Raw genomic sequence first — 20,295 nt, 5'->3', positions numbered from 1 at the left:
AAGAAAAGAAGACCAAGAGTTACCTCTGCTGCAGAGGATAAGTTCATTAGAGTTACCAGCCTCATAAATTGCAACCCAAATAAATGCTTCACAGAGTTCAAGTAACAGACACATCTCAACATCAACTGTTCAAAGGAGACTTTGTGAATCAGGCTTTCATAGTCAAATTGCTGCAAAGAAACCACAACTAAAGGACACCAATAATAAGAAGTGACTTGCTTGGGCCAAGAAACCCGAGCAATGGACATTAGACCGATGGAAATCTGTCCGTTGGTCTGATGACTCCAAATTTAAGATTTTTGGTTCCAACCGCCGGGTCTTTGTGAGACGCATAGTAGGTGAACCAATGATCTCCGCATTTGTGGTTCCCACTCTGACACATGGAGGAGAAGGTGTGATGGTGTGGGGGTGCTTTGCTAGTGACACCGTCAGTCATTTATTTAGAATTCAAGGCACACTTAGCCAGCATGGCTACCATGGCATTCTGCAGCCTTACACCATCCCATCTGGTTTGCGCTTAGTGGGACTATCATTTGTTTTTCAACAAGACAATGACCCAACACACTGTGTACGGGCTACTTGACCAAGAAGGAGAGTGATGGAGTGCTGTATCAGCACAATCACCCAACCTCAACCCAATTGAGATGGTTTGAGATGAGATGGACTGCAGAATGAAGGAAGAGCAGCCAACACGTGCTCAGCATATGTGGGAACTCCTTCAAGACTGTTGGAAAAGCATTCCAGGAGAATCTAGTTCAGAGAATGCCAAGAGTGTATACAGCTGTCATCAAGGCACATGTTTTGGTTACTACATTATTCCATGTGTGTTATTTCATAGTTTTGATGTCTTCACTATTATTCTACTGTAGAAAATAGTACAAATAAAGAAAAACCATTGAATGAGTAGGTGTGTCCAAACTTTTGACTGGCACAGTATATATATATTTTTTTCATGGATGGCTTCTTAAATGCATTTTAAGTGGATTTAATGCATTGGTCATATGGTGGGATATCTCTCTTTCGGAATTGGTAGAATATATGTAAAATAAACTAATTAATTTCACTCTTCAATCTGCTCATGTACAGTACCTATTGCCTCATATATGAGACAGATAAGGGTAATGGGTTAAAACTCTACCATAACATTTTCTATCTTGTATGAATCAATCACACTCCAGAAAGGTGCCCTTTCTCACCTGGACAAAAGGAACACCTATGTGAGAAGGCTGTTCATCGACTACAGCTCAGTGTTCAACACCTTAGTCCCCACGAAGCTCATCACTAAGCTAAGGACTCTGGGACTAAACACCTCCCTCTGCAACTGGATCTTGGACTTTTTGACGGGCCGCCCCCAGGTAGTAAGAGTAGGAAACAATACGTCTGCCACGGTGATCCTTAATACTGGGTTGTGTACTTAGTCCCCTCCTGTATTCCCTGTTCACCCATGACTGCGTGGCCAAACACGACTACAACACAATCATTAAGTTTGCTGACAACACAACAGTGGTAGGCCTGATCAACGACAACGATGAGACGGCCTGTAGGGAGGAGGTCAGAGAACTGGCAGCGTGGTGCCAGGACAACAACCTCTCCCTCAATGTGAGCAAGACAAAGGAGCTGATCGTGGACTTCTGGAAAAGGTGGGCCGAACAGGTCTCCATAAACATTGACGGGGCTGTAGTGGAGCGGGTCGAGAGTTTCAAGTTCTTTGGTGTCCACATAACCAACAAACTATTATGGTCCAAACATACCAAGACAGTCGTGAAGAGGGCACAACAAAACATTTCGCCTCTCAAGAGACTGAAAAGATTTGGCATGGGCCCCCAGTTCCTCAAAAGGTTCTACAGCTGCACCATCGAGAGCATCCTGACCGGTTGCATCACCGCCTGGTATATCAATTGCTCGGCATCTGACCGTAAGGTGCTACAGAGGATTTTGCGAATGGCCCAGTACATCACTGGGGCTAAGCTTCCTGCCATCCAGGACCTATATAACAGGCGGTATCAGAGGAAAGCCTATAAAATTTTCAGAGACCCCAGTCACCCAAGTTATAGATGGTTTGTTACCTTTGCATAGTCACATCGCCCCCACCTACATGTATAGATTACCTCACCTAGCCTGTACCCCTGCAAACTGACTCGTTACCGGTGCCCCCTGTATATAACCTCGTTATTGTTATTCTTATTGTGTCACTTTTTATTGTTACTTTTTATTTCAGCCTACTTGGTAAATAGGTTCTTCTTCTTAACTGTACTGTTGGTTAAGGGCTTGTAAGTAAGCATTTCACGGTAAAGTCTACACTTGTTGTATTCGGCGCATGTGGCAAATAAAGTTTGATTTGATATGGACCAGGCCATTATGTCCAACAATCTCCCTGTGAAGGTACTAAAGGCTTGTACCTGGGCCACTCTCCATCACCCTGTGCTTTCAGAGCAGTAATAGGATTGCTCAGGGATCATAACAGTATCTGTATAAATGTGTCCATTTGAAAAGCCGTTTGTGATGTCAGAGGTGCTCTACCATTGATGAGGCAATTCTACGCATGACTGACTCTGTCTCACTCCCTCTGTCTCTCTCCCCTCTCTCTCTGTTTCTCTCCTCTTCCCTCTGTTGCTACAGTCAGAGAGAGGGAAGGAGCGGGAGGACACACTGCAAATGTATCTGTTTCTATTCAATCCTCCTTTCATTTCTCTCTCTCCCTCTCTCCTTCTCTCCTCAGTTGCAGAGTCAGGGCTTTCCCACTGTCACCCACGCTGGTGCATACTGCCAAGGCCATATCTTACCCCACACAAGCTGACGTTGGTTAATACAGGAGATATGGGGAGATGGAGAGATGTGTCCGTATATCATTGTATTAAAATAAGAGGATGTATTCAGTGTCCTTGAGAGGCTCTTGAAGACTGCATTTTAAATGTCAATGTCTCTTAATCATCCACTCTTTATGCACTGCCCTGTCTGTGTTGCGGAAGGACTGCTTTAATTAAGATTCTCGAGCATCTCCATTGCTGGAGCGTGTGCTGTTAAATAGTAAGACCTGGCTCTGTGTTATGTGTAGGGTAATTACCACAGGAGGTTAGTGGCACCTTAATTGGTGAGAACGGGCTTGTGGTAATGACTGGTGCATTATCAGTGGAATGGTATCAAATAGATCAAACACATGGTTTCCAGGTGTTTGATGCCATCCCATTTGCGCCGTTCCGGTCATCGAAAGCATCCTGACTGGTTGCATCACCGCCTGGTATGGTAACTAGTGATGCACCGATATGAAATTTTGACCGATACCGATATCCAAAATGTTCCTTGCCAATAACCACTATTTACATTTTTGTTGCGTTCTAGTAGTACAGTTAAATAGTTAGCACACACATATGGACGCAGCGGTCTAAGGCACTGCATCTTAGTGCAAGAGGCCTCACTACAGTCCCTGGTTCGAATCCAGGCTGTATCACATCCGGTTGTGATTGGGAGTCCCATAGGGCGGCGCACAATTGGCCCAGTGTCATCTGGGCCATCATTGTAAATAAGAATTTGTTCTTAATTAACTGACTTGCCTAGTTAAATAAAGGTTACACACACACCACACTGACCAAAAAGTTATTTTGTTGGCATTTACTTATGTCCCCATTACCAGTAAAACGTAATCAAAACCTATTTCTTTCACTTACTTGCTGGGCTGTTTCATTGTTAAATTGTTCTGTCGTTTCATTCTCAACCAGGATTTCTATGGAACGCCATTTGGGTCTTTGAGTGTCTAAAAAGATACAAATCGAATAACACTATTTGAAGTGTCAAATAACACTATTTGAAGTGTCAAATAAGCTTGTTGACCAATCAGGAACTGAATATGACTGCACGTCACATAATAATTTAACGCATTAATACATTTTTTACGTAGTTAGTACACATTGATTACACTATCACTCGTATTTCATATGTCACAACGATTCATCGATACGCATGCTATGATGCTGGTAAAGTTGTCTCGCAAACCTACAGTGCTGGTCATAAAAAAAGCTAGCTAGAACATGGATGCAAACAACATTCTTCCCCAAAAACATAGCAAAACGACATCTGTTTCAGTAGCTATGGTTAGCTTGCTAACTATATAGCTAGGTGGCATCATCCAAAATAACCATAATTCATAAGACAGTTCTTATTTGATTAATGGTGGTTGGACCTATCGATGTGAAGCTGGCCACAATAAGGATTAGCTAGACTAGTGGACTTTGCGGTTAGCCTTCAAAATAAAGCATGGCATAATTCTACTATTTACATTCATTTGCTGCACTGTCAATGACATACTTTTATTTTGAAGGCAAAACTCAAATTCCACTATTGTGCCTAAACCCTATTGTGGCTAGCTTCACAACACTTAACCTGGTCCGGTCGAGCCTCACTAGAAAGATGAAGCTAGCTGGCTGCTTATAACGTAAGCTTTGGGCAACAGGGTTAAGTAGCTGGCTAGCTATTTATTTTCATGAACTGAAGTTCAATTTCAATAGGCGAACAACAAGTGGCAACTTAGCTAATACTAACTCACAAGGATTCCTAAATCATTGCTAAGAATAATGAAAATGACTTCCGTTTCTACTGGTCATTGTTTTCAGGCTGGTTGTATTGATGCTAGCTAGGTACCAAGCTAAAGCTAACTACCCCAGAAGTTGCGGTCGAACAAATGATGCTTTATTACCAACGCGGTATTGTAAACACATCAGTCATGGCCAGTGTTTGTTTGTTTGCAGACTTTTTGGTACATCTTTGACAATGCTTCTGTATCTTTTTTGACATGCAAAGACCCAAACGGCGTTCCATAGTATGTATGTTGTGAAGCTAATAGCAGTGACGCTATTACTGTGTAACTCCGGTAGTGCAACATCTGAAAAATAGCGCACTTGGTAGTGTGTACTGGTGCTCGACCAGTCGGCGAACGCAAACATCACCCATGACAGAGAGCGGTTGATTGTCAAGGGCAATGAATTCCATTATCTTGGCTTTAATGGTTTTCGCCTTTGAGTTGTCTCGCAGAAATTGTCTTACTCTTTCAACTGACTGCTCGAATTGTTGACTGCTTGATCCACACAGCAGACATTGTGGGATAATTAGGAATGCTGTGTTGCACGTGAAGCGCAAAATTTTACGCGCCATCATTAGGTATGCATCTGTTTTTAACATCCGCGTTAAACTAGACATCGTGCAGATACCGATGTTGGCAATTTTAGCTAATATCAGCCGATTCCAATATGTCCACTGATATATTTTGCATTCCTAATGGTAACTGCTCGGGCATCTGACCGTAAGGCGCTACAGAGAGTAGTGCGTACAGCCCAGTACATCACTGGGGCCAAGCTTCCTGCAATCCAGGACCTATATACTAAGAAGTGTCAGAGGAAACCCCATAAAATTGTCAAAGACTCCAGTCACCCAAGTCATAGACTGTTTTCTCTGCTACCGCACGACAAGCTGTACCGGAGCGCGAAGTCTAGGACCAAAAGGCTCCTTAACAGCTTCTAACCCCAAGCCATAAGACTGCTGAACAATTAATAAAATGGCCACTGGATTATTTACATTGACACCGCCCCCATCATTTGTTTTTTACACTGCTGCTACTTGCTGTTTCTTATCTATGCATAGTCACTTCACCCCTACCTACATGTACAAATTACCTGGACTAACCTGTACCCCCGCACATTGTCTCGGTACCGGTACCCCCTGTATATAGCCTCCTTATTGTTATTTATTGTTATTTTTTTATTACTTTTTACTTTATTTTATTTGGTAAATATTTTCTTTACTCTTTCATTTGACGGTAAGGTCTACACGTTGTATTTGGCGCATGTGACAAATAAAGTTTGATTTGATTATTATGAGCCATTCTCCCCTCAGCATCCTCCACTGGCTAATTACAGTCTTAAGGAGTTCCTTCAGAGAGAATGCATGGGGCTGAGGGAGAACATGCAGGGCTGTGACCCACTGTGGGGAGATGTCTGTGCTCCATTTCTCCTCTACACTATTGAACACTATTACACTATTTGGAATAGCACTGCACTTCTCCATAATATCTCCAGAGGACATTGCGTAATCCATGGCATCCAATACATCATCTCAACCCATCCACGAGGATTTGTCTGTGATCAGTCAAACATGAGGCAGCACATATGCACAAGCATACACACAGATATGAGAACAAAAGCCACCCTGACTAAGGTCCACTTTTATGATTCTATGTGTGTGTGCGTCTGTGTCCGTGTACACGTGCGTGTGAATGTGTGTGATGTCAACCCGGTAAAGCCAATGATCCTCGTTGCTATATTACATCTGTTCAGGGGTTTGGCCATATCTTTCTTAGACAATCTTCCCTTTTCTCTTTCCCTTTAGCCGTCTGTTCCCTGTCGCCGCATTGCTGCACCCCCACCCCCCACACACACACACACCTCCCTCTCTTGTTCTCTACTTCAATCACATTGAAAAGCCTGGATTTTCATCTCTAGCAGTTTCAGAATAGCATTTGAGTATTTTCCATCTGTATTATTAAGCACATTAGAGATAGAAAAGCTCCACATTGGTTATTTGTGGTTTCACCTTCACAGCAACTCGCTATGGAAATAGGCCTCAATATGTGGTCTCTGGCTGGCTCTGTTCCTATGGTCCTCAAGGAGATACTGCAAAAGAGAAAGATGAGATCATTCCATTATATTTCTGCTCATTGTTGATGGCGATAATGATGGTTTATCATGGTGATGGGTCACACTTTACTTGGATAGTCCAGATTTTCCATCTGTAGATACTCTACAGATGGACATTCTATGAACAAACTAAATGTTGATAAGCAACTGCTTGCTAAGGTTACGGTTAGGGTTAGGTTTAGAAGAAGGGTTAGGGTTAAGGTCAGGGTAAGGGTTAAGTTTAGGGTTAGGATAAGGGTTAAGGTTAGGGTTAGAGCTAGTGTTAGCTTTATAGATAGTTAGTTGAAAGGTTACTGTAGAGCATCTGCAGATGGAACATCCAAATGAAGTGTTACCTGGTAATGTTGTTAGGTGATTGCACTAACCTGTAGCCCTGTTTCATTGTGGTACCCTCCACTTCTTGACCTCTTTCATTACTATCTTTTCTACATTCCTTTCTCTGTTCTGATTGCTTTATACTGTTCAACCAAACTTCAACCAAATAATTATAGGAGGACAAAACTGAGAGTGGAGCAGAACGTTGTAGAACTTATGATGACGTATTAATGCTGTATAAATAAATATCTTTGAATAAAATAATAACTTCAAACTGAAAATGCTTTTTAACAGGTGTGAAAGAAAAACTTCCAATAGAATAATAACAAAGTATTTCACCAACGGGTTAAATTCAAAATACTCAAACAAGTCAAGTAGACTATCAACAGTCTCTGGCTTCAGTGCTGCGATGTGGCATGTCGCCACATTGCCACCAGTGCTGAATGCCCTTTCTCAAGGTGCACTAATGGCAAGAATGCACAGGTATTCCTTAGCCAGTTTGCACACTCTTGGAATGTTCAATTAATGAACACTCCACCATTCCAGGGTATCTGCTTCGCTGTTAGCATCAACAGCATCAACTCCTTCTTCTGCTCCTATATGCTTTGCGGTGTTGATACATCTGTGTCTGCCATGATTGTCATCTGCTGTGCCAGCAGGCTCTCAAACTCTGCTGCTGCTGCCCTGGTCTTTATGTATTCCACCTTGTCCTTGATGTATGTGGTCTTAAAGTAAATTATTTTGAATTATTTTGACATACAATGTGCTTAAAGTATTGGGACATTGACATATAAAAAAAAAAAAATGATACAATGACTATGAGGTTAGTGGCGCAGTGGCGCAGTGGACTAAGACACTGCATCTCAGTGCTAGAGGCGTCACTACAGACAATCTGGTTTGATTCCAGACTGTATCACTAACGGCCGCGATTGGGAGTCCCATAGGGCGGCGCACAATTGGCCCAGCGTCATCCGAGTTTGGCCGGTGTAGGCCGTCATTGTAAATAAGAATTTGTTCTTAATTGACTTGCCTAGTTAAATAAAGGCTAAAAAAAAGCTTTAATTTGAGGGTATTTTCATCCATATCGGGTGAACCGTTTAGAAATTACAGCACTTTTGGTACATAGTACCCCCATTTTAAGACACCAAAAAGTATGAAAAAATATATAAATGTAACATGCTACAATTTCAAAGATTTTACTGAGTTACAGATCATATAAGGAAATCAGTCAATTGAAATGAATTCATTAGGCCCTTATATATGGATTTCACGACAGGGAATACAAATATGCATCTGTTGGTCACAGATACCTTAAAAAAAGTCTATAAAATGCAATCGTGTTCGTTGTCCTGCCCATACCATAACCCCACCTCCACCATGTGGTACTCTGTTCACAATCAGCAAACCACTAGCCCACACAACGCCATATAAACTGTCTGCCATCTGCACGGTACAGTTGAAACTGGGATTAATCAGTGAAGAGCACACTTCTGTCACATGGGAGTCAAACATTTAATATAGAACACACATGGAACGAGACAGGAACAGCGTCAGCAAACAAGTTACACAAACAAAAAACAATTAATGCAGCAGGGGGGAACAGAGCAAGGGACCTGACAAATATAGGCGAGGTAATAAAAAGATGATTAGTGAGTCTAGGTGAGGCCAATATCGCTGATGCACGTGACGAGGGATGGCAGGTGTGCGTAATGGATGGATGGATTGCATGATGCAGGGCAGCCTGGTGCCCTTAAGCACCAGGTGGGGAAGAGCGGGAGCAGACAACTACTCCATCATGCCAGTGGCCATCGAAGGTGAGCATTTGCCCGCTGAAGTCAGTTAGGACGCCGAACTGCAGTCAGGACCCTGGTAAGGGTGACGAGTACACAGACAAGATTCCCTGAGACGGTTTCTGACAGTTTGTGCAGAAATTCTTTGCTTGTGCAAACCCACAGTTCCATCAGCTGTCTAGGGAGCTGGTCTCAGACGATCCCGCAGGTGAAGTTATGCGGTTATGAGGCCGGTTGGACGTACTGACAAATTGTCTAAAATGACGTTGGAGGCGGCTTATGGTAGGGAAATTAACATTCAATTAGCTGGCAACAGCTCTGGTGGACATTCCGTCAGCAAGCATGCCATTTGGACGCTCTCTCTAAACTTGATATCTCTGGCATTGTGTTGTGTGACAAAAATGCACATTTTAGAGTGGCCTTTGATTGTCCCCAGCACAAGGTGCATCTGAGTAACAATTATGCTGTTTAATCAGCTTTTTGTATACCACACCTGTCAGGTGGATGGATTATCTTGGCAAAGGAGAAATGCTCACTAACAGGGATGTAAACAAATGTGTGTACATTTTAGAGAAATAAGCTTTTTGTGTGTATGGAACATTTCTGCGATCTTGGGACCAACACTTTACATGTTGCGTTTATATTTTTGTTCGGTATATGTGTATTAAAGTAGTAAAAATGTAAGTATTTGGTCCCATATTCATAGCACGCAATGACTACATCAAGCTTGTAACACATTTGTTCGATGCATTTGCTATTTGTTTTGGTTGTGTTTCAGATTATTTTGTGCACAATAGAAATGTATGGTAAATAACTTATTGTGTCATTTTGGAGTTACGTTTATTGTAAATAATAATAGAATATGTTTCTAAACACATCTAGATTAAAGTGGATGCTGCCATGAATGGGGATTAATGATGAGTGAGAAAGTTACAGAGGCATAAATATCATGCCCCCCAGAAAATGCTAACCTCCCTTGTTATTGTAATGGTGACCTGAAAAGCAAAATTGATCCTAGATCAGAATTTATCATCTTTGATACATTGTAAATATGGGCCCAGAAGTACACAGCACATAAAGAGGATGGTTGAAGTGATGGTGAATAACCCAGATACCAGTATTTCTCTGGATGAGTTATGTTTAAAAAGGCTAAAAAGGAAGCATGGAATTCCTGATTGACCATACTGCCATGGCTAAAAATAATAAGAAAAAGAGCTTCCCTGGAGGTGCAGAGGATAAAAGTCCTTACTTGGAACCAAACATTGTAGGTTCAAATCCCACATGCACAGCTTATGTTGTTGTGTTTGCATGATAAAATGTTGTTTAAACCAAAATTAAAACACAGTCCTAAAATTGAAATTTCCATTAAATCTGAAGAGAAACATAATGGGGATTTATTCCAATCTTTTTTCGTATGCTTTATATTGAAGGAGCTACATATTTGCATGCTGAGAATATTGTGGTAATATTAGGTAAAACTTAAATTTACAATTTTTTAAAATGTTTTTGAAGACAAGGTAAAATGTGTTTGCGTGAACATCAATCTGAAAGGCTGTTCTGTCAACATTCTTGTAGGAATGTTTTGTGCACCCTGATCTGAATACTGGACAGTTTTAGTGTTTTGGGAACATGTTTCTTGCCATATCCCCACAATGTTAACATCACATTCTTCTCACAACCTAATGAAACATTCTGGGAACCTTTAAAGAACAGACTAAATGTATTTTGGGAAGGACTGGACAGTTGTTGTGTTATGAGAACATTTGCCGCAACCCTAACAAATACTAACAAATGTTCTGGGAACATTCACCTATTTTGGTTTGCAAGGTAGCCACTTAACTAGCTAAAAGCAGTGGCACGAATTTCTCTGAACTGAGGAGTTCTTTTTCTGAAACGTTATAAAGAAAATACGTCTTGTTTGGTGAAAACTAAGTTGTCAAATTTCCACTGAAATTCTAGTGAAATATTACAATTTTACCTCAGTTCTGAAGAACACACTTAGCATTAGTTGGTGTTTTGCTAGCTAGTCACCACCAAGTAGCAAGCTAACAAGCTAATAAATCTGGTGAGCGAAACGCTGCAGTCCTGTCCAGTTGTTTATCTCCATGGCTTTTCCCATGTTGGCTTTGTCGTCAGTTATCATTCACACAGGATCCTTTTTTCGGGCTCCCGAGTGCCGCAGCGGTCTAAGGCACTGCATCTCATTGCTTGAGGCATCAATACAGACACCCTGGTTTGAATCCAGGCTGTATCACAACCGGCTGTGAATGGGAGTCCCATAGGGCGGCACACAATTGGCTCAGTGTTGTCCTGGTTTGGCCGATGTAGGCTGTCATTGTAAATAAAAATAACTGACTTGCCTAGTTAAATAAAATAAAATACAAATCCCTGTATGGTAGTTGGGGAAATAAGCCATTGCAAACATATCGTCGGTTATAAAGTGCACAGTCAGGCTAATGTAAGTTTCTGATGTACTGCTTGGCCATTAGTCAGTTGCTTTGGCAAAGTGTGCCATGTTTAGATCTGCCTATCCATCTTTTCACTGCACTCAGTGTACTTTTTATGCTGTGCTGTTTTGCTAAACTATTTTCAGATAGGCAGTACCTGGGATCCAAAGTTGTACCATGTTTTTTAATCCCTCGTTCTTCACCATCTGAATGGGAACCATGTCTTCGGTGATGTGAACAGTAATTTAATCCATAATGCCCCTCCATCTTTTGCTTTCTTGTCGTATTTCCCACTGGGAAATGAGTTAGCCTGTGGTGGTTTAAGACCTAGAACCAGGGAATGCAGGAGTGCACATCTTCCAACTATCCCTGTATTCGTCCGGGTAGTGGCTGAAGAGGTTTCTTGGCTTCAAGAAGATGGCTGAAGTGGTTGCTGGGATAGAATTGAGCAGTGCGTTGAGCAAAGTTGGTGAAGATGAATGGACAACAGTAGTGTCAAAGAATAGAACAAAAAGGAAATTATCTAAAGTTGGAGTGGAGCAGGTATTCCCAAACTGGGTTTTTTTCTTCACATTTTCAAACAGCCCATTTATATTTTACAACGGGGCTATAAACTTGGGTGAGGTTTTTTTTTTCCACCTGAGTAGCCTCGTTTCACTGCCAACTGTCTACTGTTCAGCGAAATAACACAATGTCAAATACAGGTAGCCTAGTCAAATAATTAACATCTAATCACATTAACCGTTACTCGCTAGCGGGAACTCCACTAACTGTCCGTATGTAGCCAAATGTAGCTGCTGTTCATTCCATTTGCTCGAAAATGTATAAATGGTAAAAAAAAAGTAAGGCCCGCGTGCATGGAGACACATACCAGCTCCACTGATAGTACTGATACTACCAGCAGTACCACACCTGCACCTGTCGACGACACAAGTTGTTCTGCTTCCATGAGCACATTCAATGCTAGCATCAGAAATAATACACTTGTTGCTAGCCCAGCTAGGATGGACACTGACAGTTGTGAATCTGATGCAGCCGAAGAGCTACTGCCCCTTTACCCGGGAAAGCACTGAACAACAGACAGGGACTTTGGACCATCGAAGAGGTGCAAATATGATGAGAACTACATTGATTTGGGGTTCACTTATAGTGGGAGCAATGACTTTCCTCAGCCACAGTGTTGTCGTGTCTTTGGCATCATTAAACTGAAGACTGTTATTTTTTTCAAATCAATTCTCTAATTATTATTACGTGATTAAACTAATCATGTAACTGTAATTAACTAGGAAGTCGGGGCACCAAGGAAAATATTCAGATTAAGGAGTTATAATTTTCCCAACATACCTTTCAGATATTTTAATATCTGATCAATTAGTCTTCTAATTCTTCACCATGAATCATCCATACATCAATTGTCTCAATCATTTATTTATTAACTAACCAAATAATCACAGAAATGCACATACAAACAAACAAAGTAAATATGGATACAAGGAAATGATAGGGGATGTGCCCTAGTGGGCTAAACCGGTATTACGGCTTGGTGGACAAAAGGGAAGTGGGTGTTGACTGAGAAAGGCGGGAATTACGCAAATGAGTCACTACACACTTGATTATTATATGAATTGAAATGCTAATCCTTTGCACATGGACGCTCACTCATTCGGGAATAATTGCAATCAATATATATATTTACGCTCAGTGTGTCGTCGTGATCTCTGTTGGAATTGTCCGTCTTTCTGTTGGAAAGTTCGTCTTCCCTCTCTCTCTCTTCCGTGGTTAGAATGATTAGTTCTGTAGAAAAGGCCCAAGGAGTTGGTGGAATACTCCTTTAATTCATTACCATTTACTCAGCTGGGCCAGGGGCGCTTTAATTAGGTCAGGTGGAAATGTCCGACAGATCTCAACTCCATAAAAGGAGGAAATTGCCATCGCCTGATCTCTCTTCCTTAACTCCATCTGATCCAGAAGTTCTGTGCGTCCATGAATCCACGTAAGTCCACCGACTATGTTACCTTTCATCTGAATTATCTGTGGCGATCGGGAGAGTGGGCCATTCAGTTATTGTTTATAGGTTTTACCGCGGAGCGCGGCTTGGAGCGCACGCTTCAAACATATTGTGTAATGTGAATTGTCAATGCTCACGGCCCTACGGATCCTCATAGGCCAATTATGCAATCGATATGGTTCATATGTATTGAAATGAATTATATGTACACATGAAGACAATTGAAAGAGTGAAATGAGAAACGTCATTGTTTGCTAACTGATTGACTTTGATGGGGATTATAGATTGTATAACCATTCACTGTTTGTATTCTTTCATGATTTATGATGAATAGTTACGAGCCTAAATGACTCGCGGATGATTACTATTGACGAACTGAACTGTTGACCTCCCTAACTTGTGTTAATAATGAATGATATGATTTGATCTTTGATTATGAATCTGATTGGATACATGTTATTTGTTTCCTTTGTGATGCAGCACAGACTACTCAGTAAATATGCCACTTTATGGTTAAAGGAATTCCTGCCTCAGTCTCATCCATTCCTCTGTCACCTGACACGTGACCACCTGTTCACCTTCATTGTCAGTCATCCTACCTGTCCAGCTACCCACACAGATTCCAATAATCTTTCAAGTTCAGAGTCCCATTCAGAAATGTTCTTATAGAATAGATGTTTCGGCGGTTGTCGGTCCTCGCATTCAATGGTATAGAATTCCTAGCTGCAGACTAGTAATTAGTATCAAAGATTTGCTCTTATTCTGGCCGTATCGATAGTCTCGGAGTTTCAACAACCATTACAACCTTAGCTTATACTCAGGTTTGTTGTCTCTACTCAAACCTTAGCCCTCTTCGTTATAGGAGGTAAGCTGGTCTAAAGGGAAATTCCCAAGGTGGGGGTTATATCCAGAACAGTAGAAAAGGGCTGTCCCATGATGCCAGATCAATGTCTGTGTCATGGGGCGGGCCTGTGACTTAGTTAAACTCCAAAGGGAATTAAAGTTTCCTTCATTAAAAAGTTTATAATCACATTACATAATTTCACAAACAGTTGAATCTTTACTCATTAATTTTATATAACAATTAGATGCAAGCCTCACCATGGAGACTCTTGTATAAACAGAGTTATGGTAATGTGGCTCTATTGTCTCATGAGTTTCACAAAATTGTACGAAACGGACCAGTTCGTAGCTGGATTCGCCCCCGACCATGTACACATTCTCCAAAACATGGACATTGTTCAGTACTCAAGTTTTGTGATGTGGAAGAGGTTCCTTTATCCTCCTGTGAAACTTTCTCTCTATACTGTCTAGCCATGAGGAGAGAGACTCCTCTAGGAATTTATGACCTGCATAACAGAGCCTGGGTGTAAGGGGAATAGAGAGGTGGTGAGAGAGAGGGGGGATGGTGCAGAGAGAGGGGGATGGTACTTGCTATCCCCAAAGTAGGCCACGTCATGGCAGTGTGTTTATATGTGCAAAAGTACTATCTCACAACTCGATGAAACCTTCAGTTGCGCAGACATTTAGAAACAAAACATACCAATTTGAAAAACAAGCTACGTGAGTTTTTGGAACGAGAATTAAGATGACTTGAGAAGTTAGACACGTATAAAAGAAACAGATACCATTAATAAGAAGTGGCTAGAAGCATCTTATATGGTAAGCTACCGAGTGGCTAGGACAGGCAAGCCCCATGCTATTGTGCAGGACTTAATTATTCCTGCTGCCACGGATATGGCTGGGACAATGCTGGGGAAAAGCCCCAAAAAACTATACAAAGTCTTCATCAAACATCACTATTTCACAACGCGTCAGTGACATGGCAGGATATGTTTTGAAACAATTACTGCTTCACATACAAGCCAGTGAACAGTCAACAGACGTGGCGGGCCTGACACAGCTCCTGGTATATGGCCATTACGTTTATGGGGGTCAAATAAGGAAGACATCCTCTTCTGCAAACACTGGAAACCAGGACAACAGGAGGGGATCATTTTTAAGTACTGGACAGCTTTGTGACATCAAGTGGACTTTGGTGGTCAAGACAGGGAGACATAGCGTAGTGGTAACGCGCGTGCAAGCAGTTGCTCCCGATGCCACTTGGGTACACTGCAGCATCCACCGATTGGCTCTTGCTGCCAAGGGAATGCCTGACTGCTTGAAAGATGTTTTGGACACTACAGAGACAATGGTTAACTTTTAACTTGTTATGGCTGCAATCCCCCTATCGGGATAAGTGTCATCAACAACCGCTGAATAGCATAGCGCAACATACTATAAATATTTATATTCATGAAATCACAAGTGCAATATAGAAAAACACAGCTTAGCCTTTTGTTAATCCACCTGTCGAGTCAGATTTTGAAATTGTACTTTTCAGCGAAAGCAATCCAAGCGTTTGTGTAAATTTATCGGTAGTATAGCATAACAGTATTTGCACTTAGCATCAGGAAGCTTGGTCACAAATCAAAAAAGCAATCAAAATAATAGTTTACCTTTGATCTTCAGATGTTTTCACTGACGAGACTCCCAGTTACACAACAAATGTTCCGTTTGTTCCATAAAGATTATTTTTATATCCAAAATACCTCCGTTTGTTTGTCGTTATGTTCAGAAATCCACAGGGAAGAGTGGTCACGACAACGCAGATGGAAATTCCAAATAGCTTCCAAAATGTCCACAGAAACATGTCAAACGTTTTTTATAATCAATCCTCAGGTTGTTTTTAAAATATAAAATCGATAATATATCAACCATAAACTTCTTTCACAGTAGGAGAGGGAAAAGCAATACCTATCCAAATTCTGTTGCGCGAGCAAAACTCATGTGACCACTTGACGCGATGTTATCGTTCTGGCTCATTTTTCAAAATGAAATCCTGAAAATATGTCTGAAGACTGACACCTTGAGGAAGCGATGGGAAGAGGAATCTGGTTCATATCCCTTTAAATCCAGCAAAGGGAGGCTATGGAACATGGAGTTTTCAAAATAGAGGCCACTTCCTGTTTTCATTTTCCGCAGGGTTTCGCCTGCAATATCAGTTCTGTTATACTCACAGACAATATTTTGACAGTTTTGGAAACTTTAGAGTTTTCTATCCAATACTAATAATAATATGCATATACAGTGGGGCAAAAAAGTATTTAGTCAGCCACCAATGGTGCAAGTTCTCCCACTTAAGATGAGAGGCCTGTAATTTTCATCATAGGTACTCTTCAACTATGACAGACAAAATGAGAAAGAAATCCAGAAAATCACATTGTAGGATTTTTTATTAATTTATTTGCAAATTATGGTGGAAAATAAGTATTTGGTCAATAACAAAAGTTTACCTATGATGAAAATTACAGGCCTCTCATCATTTAAAGTGGGAGAACTTGCACAATTGGTGGCTGAGGTAACTTCCGGCGCCGACAGAGATGGCCGCCTCGCTTCGCGTTCCTAGGACACTATGCAGTTTTTTGTTTTTTTACATGTTATTTCTTACATTGGTACCCCAGGTAATCTTAGGTTTCATTACATACAGTCGGGAAGACTACTGAATATAAGAGCAACATCAACTCACCATCAGTACGACCAGGAATATGACTTTCCCGAAGCGGATCCTGTGTTCTGCCTTTCACCCAGGACAACGGAATGGATCCCAGCCTGCGACCCAAAACAAAGACGTCGTAAAAGAGGAAAACTAAGTGGTCTTCTGTTCAGGCTCCGGAGACGGGCACATCGCGCACTATTCCCTAGCATACTTCTCGCCAATGTCCAGTCTCTTGACAACAAGGTTGATGAAATCCGAGCAAGGGTAGCATTCCAGAGGGACATCAGAGACTGTAACGTTCTTTGCTTCACGGAAACATGGCTCACTCGAGAGACGCTAACGGAATCGGTGCAGCCAGCTGGTTTCTTCACACATCGCGCTGACAGAAACAAACATCTTTCTGGTAAGAAGAGGGTATGCCTTCTGGTTAACGAGACGTGGTGTGGTCACAACAACATACAGGAACTCAAGTCCTTCTGTTCACCTGATTTAGAATTCCTCACAATCAAATGTCGACCGCATTATCTACCAAGGGAATTCTCTTCGATTATAATCACAGCCGTATATATTCCCCCCCAAGCAGACACATTGATGGCTCTGAACGAACTTTATTTGACTCTTTGCAAACTGGAAACCACATCCTGAGGCTGCATTCATTGTAGCTGGGGATTTTAACAAGGCTAATCTGAAAACAAGACTCCGTAAATTGTATCAGCATATCGATTGCGCAACCAGGGCTGGTAAAACCTTGGATCATTGCTATTCTAACTTCCGCGACGCATATAAGGCCCTCCCCACCCTCCTTTCGGAACAGCTGACCACGACTCCATTTTGTTGCTCACTGCCTATAGACAGAAGCTAAAACAAGAAGCTCCCGCGCTCAGGTCTGTTCAACGCTGGTCCGACCAATCTGATTCCACGTTCCAAGACTGCTTCCATCACGTGGACTGGGATATGTTCCGGACTGTGTCCAACAACAACATTGACGAATACGCTGATTCGTTGAGCGAGTTCATTAGAACGTGCATTGAAGATGTCGTTCCCATAGCAATGATTAAATCATTCCCAAACCAGAAACCGTGGATTGATGGCAGCATTCGCGTGAAACTGAAAACGTGAACCACTGCTTTTAACCAGGGCAAGGTGACCGGAGACATGACCGAATACAAACAGTGTAGTTATTCCCTCCGCAAGGCAATCAAACAAGCTAAGCGTCAGTATAGAGACAAAGTAGAGTCGCAATTCAACGGCTCAGACATGAGGTATGTGGCAGGGTCTACAGTCAATCACGGATTGCAAAAAGAAAACCAGCCCCGTCACGGACCTGGATGTCTTGCTACTAGGCAGACTAAATAACTTTTTTGCAAGCTTTGAGGACAATACAGTGCCACTGACACGAACCGCAACCAAAACATGCGGACTCTCCTTCACTGCAGCCGACATGAGTAAAACATTTAAACGTGTTAACCCTCGCAAGGCTGCAGGCCCAGACGGCATCCCCAGCCGCACCCCCAGAGCATGCGCAGACCAGCTGGCTGGTGTGTTTACGGACATATTCAATCAATCCTTATCCCAGTCTGCTGTTCCCACATGCTTCAAGAGGGCCACCATTGTTCCTGTTCCCAAGAAAGCTAAGGTAACTGAGCTAAACGACTACCGCCCCGTGGCACTCACGTCCGTCATCATGAAGTGCTTTGAGAGACTAGTCAAGGACCATATCACCTCCACCCTACCTGACACCCTAGACCCACTCCAATTTGCTTACCATCCCAATAGGTCCACAGACGACGCAATCGCAACCACACTGCACACTGCCCTAAACCATCTGGACAAGAGGAATACCTATGTGAGAATGCTGTTCATCGACTACAGCTCAGCATTTAACACCAAAGTACCCTCCAAACTTGTCATCAAGCTCGAGACCCTGGGTCACGACCCTGCCCTGTGCAACTGGGTACTGGACTTCCTGACGGGCCACCCCCAGGTGGTGAGGGTAGGTAACAACATTTCCACCCCGCTGATCCTCAACACTGGGGCCCCACAAGGGTGCGTTCTGAGCCCTGTCCTGTACTCCCTGTTCACCCACGATTGTGTGGCCATGCACGCTTCCAACTCAATCATCAAGTTTGCGGACGACACTACAGTGGTAAGATTGATTACCAACAACGACGAGACGGCCTACAGGGAGGAGGTGAGGGCCCTCGGAGTGTGGTGTCAGGAAAATAACCTCACACTCAACGTCAACAAAACAAAGGAGATGATTGTGGACTTCAGGAAACAGCAGAGGGAGCACCCCCCTATCCACATCGATGGGACAGTAGTGGAGAGGGTAATACGTTTTAAGTTCCTTGGCGTACACATCACAGACAAACTGAATTGGTCCACCCACACAGACAGCATTGAGAAGAAGGCGCAGCGGCGCCTCTTCAACCTCAGGAGGCTGAAGAAATTTGGCTTGTCACCAAAAGCACTCACAAACTTCTACAGATGTACAATCGAGAGCATTCTGTCGGGCTGTATCACCGCCTGGTACGGCAACTGCTCCGCCCACAACCGTAAGGCTCTCCAGAGGATAGTGAGGTCTGCACAACACATCACCGGGGGGCAAACTACCTGCCCTCCAGGACACCTACACCACCCGATGTCACAGGAAGGCCATAAAGATCATCAAGGACAACAACCACCCGAGCCACTGCCTGTTCACCCCGCTATCATCCAGAAGGCGAGGTCAGTACAGGTGCATTAAAGCAGGGGCCGAGAGACTGAAACAGCTTCTATCTCAAGGCCATCAGACTGTTAAACAGCCACCACTAACATTGAGTGGCTGCTGCCAACACACTGACTGAACTCCAGCCACTTTAATAATGGGAACTGATGGGAATTGATGTAAAATATATCACTAGTCACTTTAAACAATGCTACTTAATATAATGTTTACATATCCTACATTATTCATCTCATATGTATAAGTATATACTGTACTCTATCATTTACTGCATCTTTATGTAATACATGTATCACTAGCCACTTTAAACTATGCCACTTTGTTTACATACCCTACATTACTCATCTCATATGTATATACTGTACCTATGCCGTTCTGTACCATCACTCATTCATATCTTTATGTACATATTCTTTATCCCTTTACACTTGTGTGCATAAGGTAGTAGTTTTGGAATTGTTAAGTTAGATTACTCGTTGGTTATTACGGCATTGTCGGAACTAGAAGCACAAGCATTTCACTACACTCGCATTGACATCTGCCAACCATGTCTGTGACAAATACATTTGATTTGATTCGATTTTGACTTAATACATTTTTGCCCCACTGTATTAGCAACTGAAACGGAGGAGCTGGCCGTTTACAATGGGTACCTTTTCATCCAAGCTACTCAATACTGCCCCTGCAGCCATAAGAAGTTAAAGCAAGGCCCCTGAACTCTGGTGTATTTTCTGCACTATGCAATGATATGTGCAGCGATCATGTAACGCTTTTACAACATACAGAAGT

This window comes from Oncorhynchus mykiss, chromosome 6, assembly GCF_013265735.2.
Source record: "Oncorhynchus mykiss isolate Arlee chromosome 6, USDA_OmykA_1.1, whole genome shotgun sequence".
NCBI classification, from domain to species: Eukaryota; Metazoa; Chordata; class Actinopteri; order Salmoniformes; family Salmonidae; genus Oncorhynchus; species Oncorhynchus mykiss.
Note: the sequence above shows the minus strand (reverse complement) of the source record.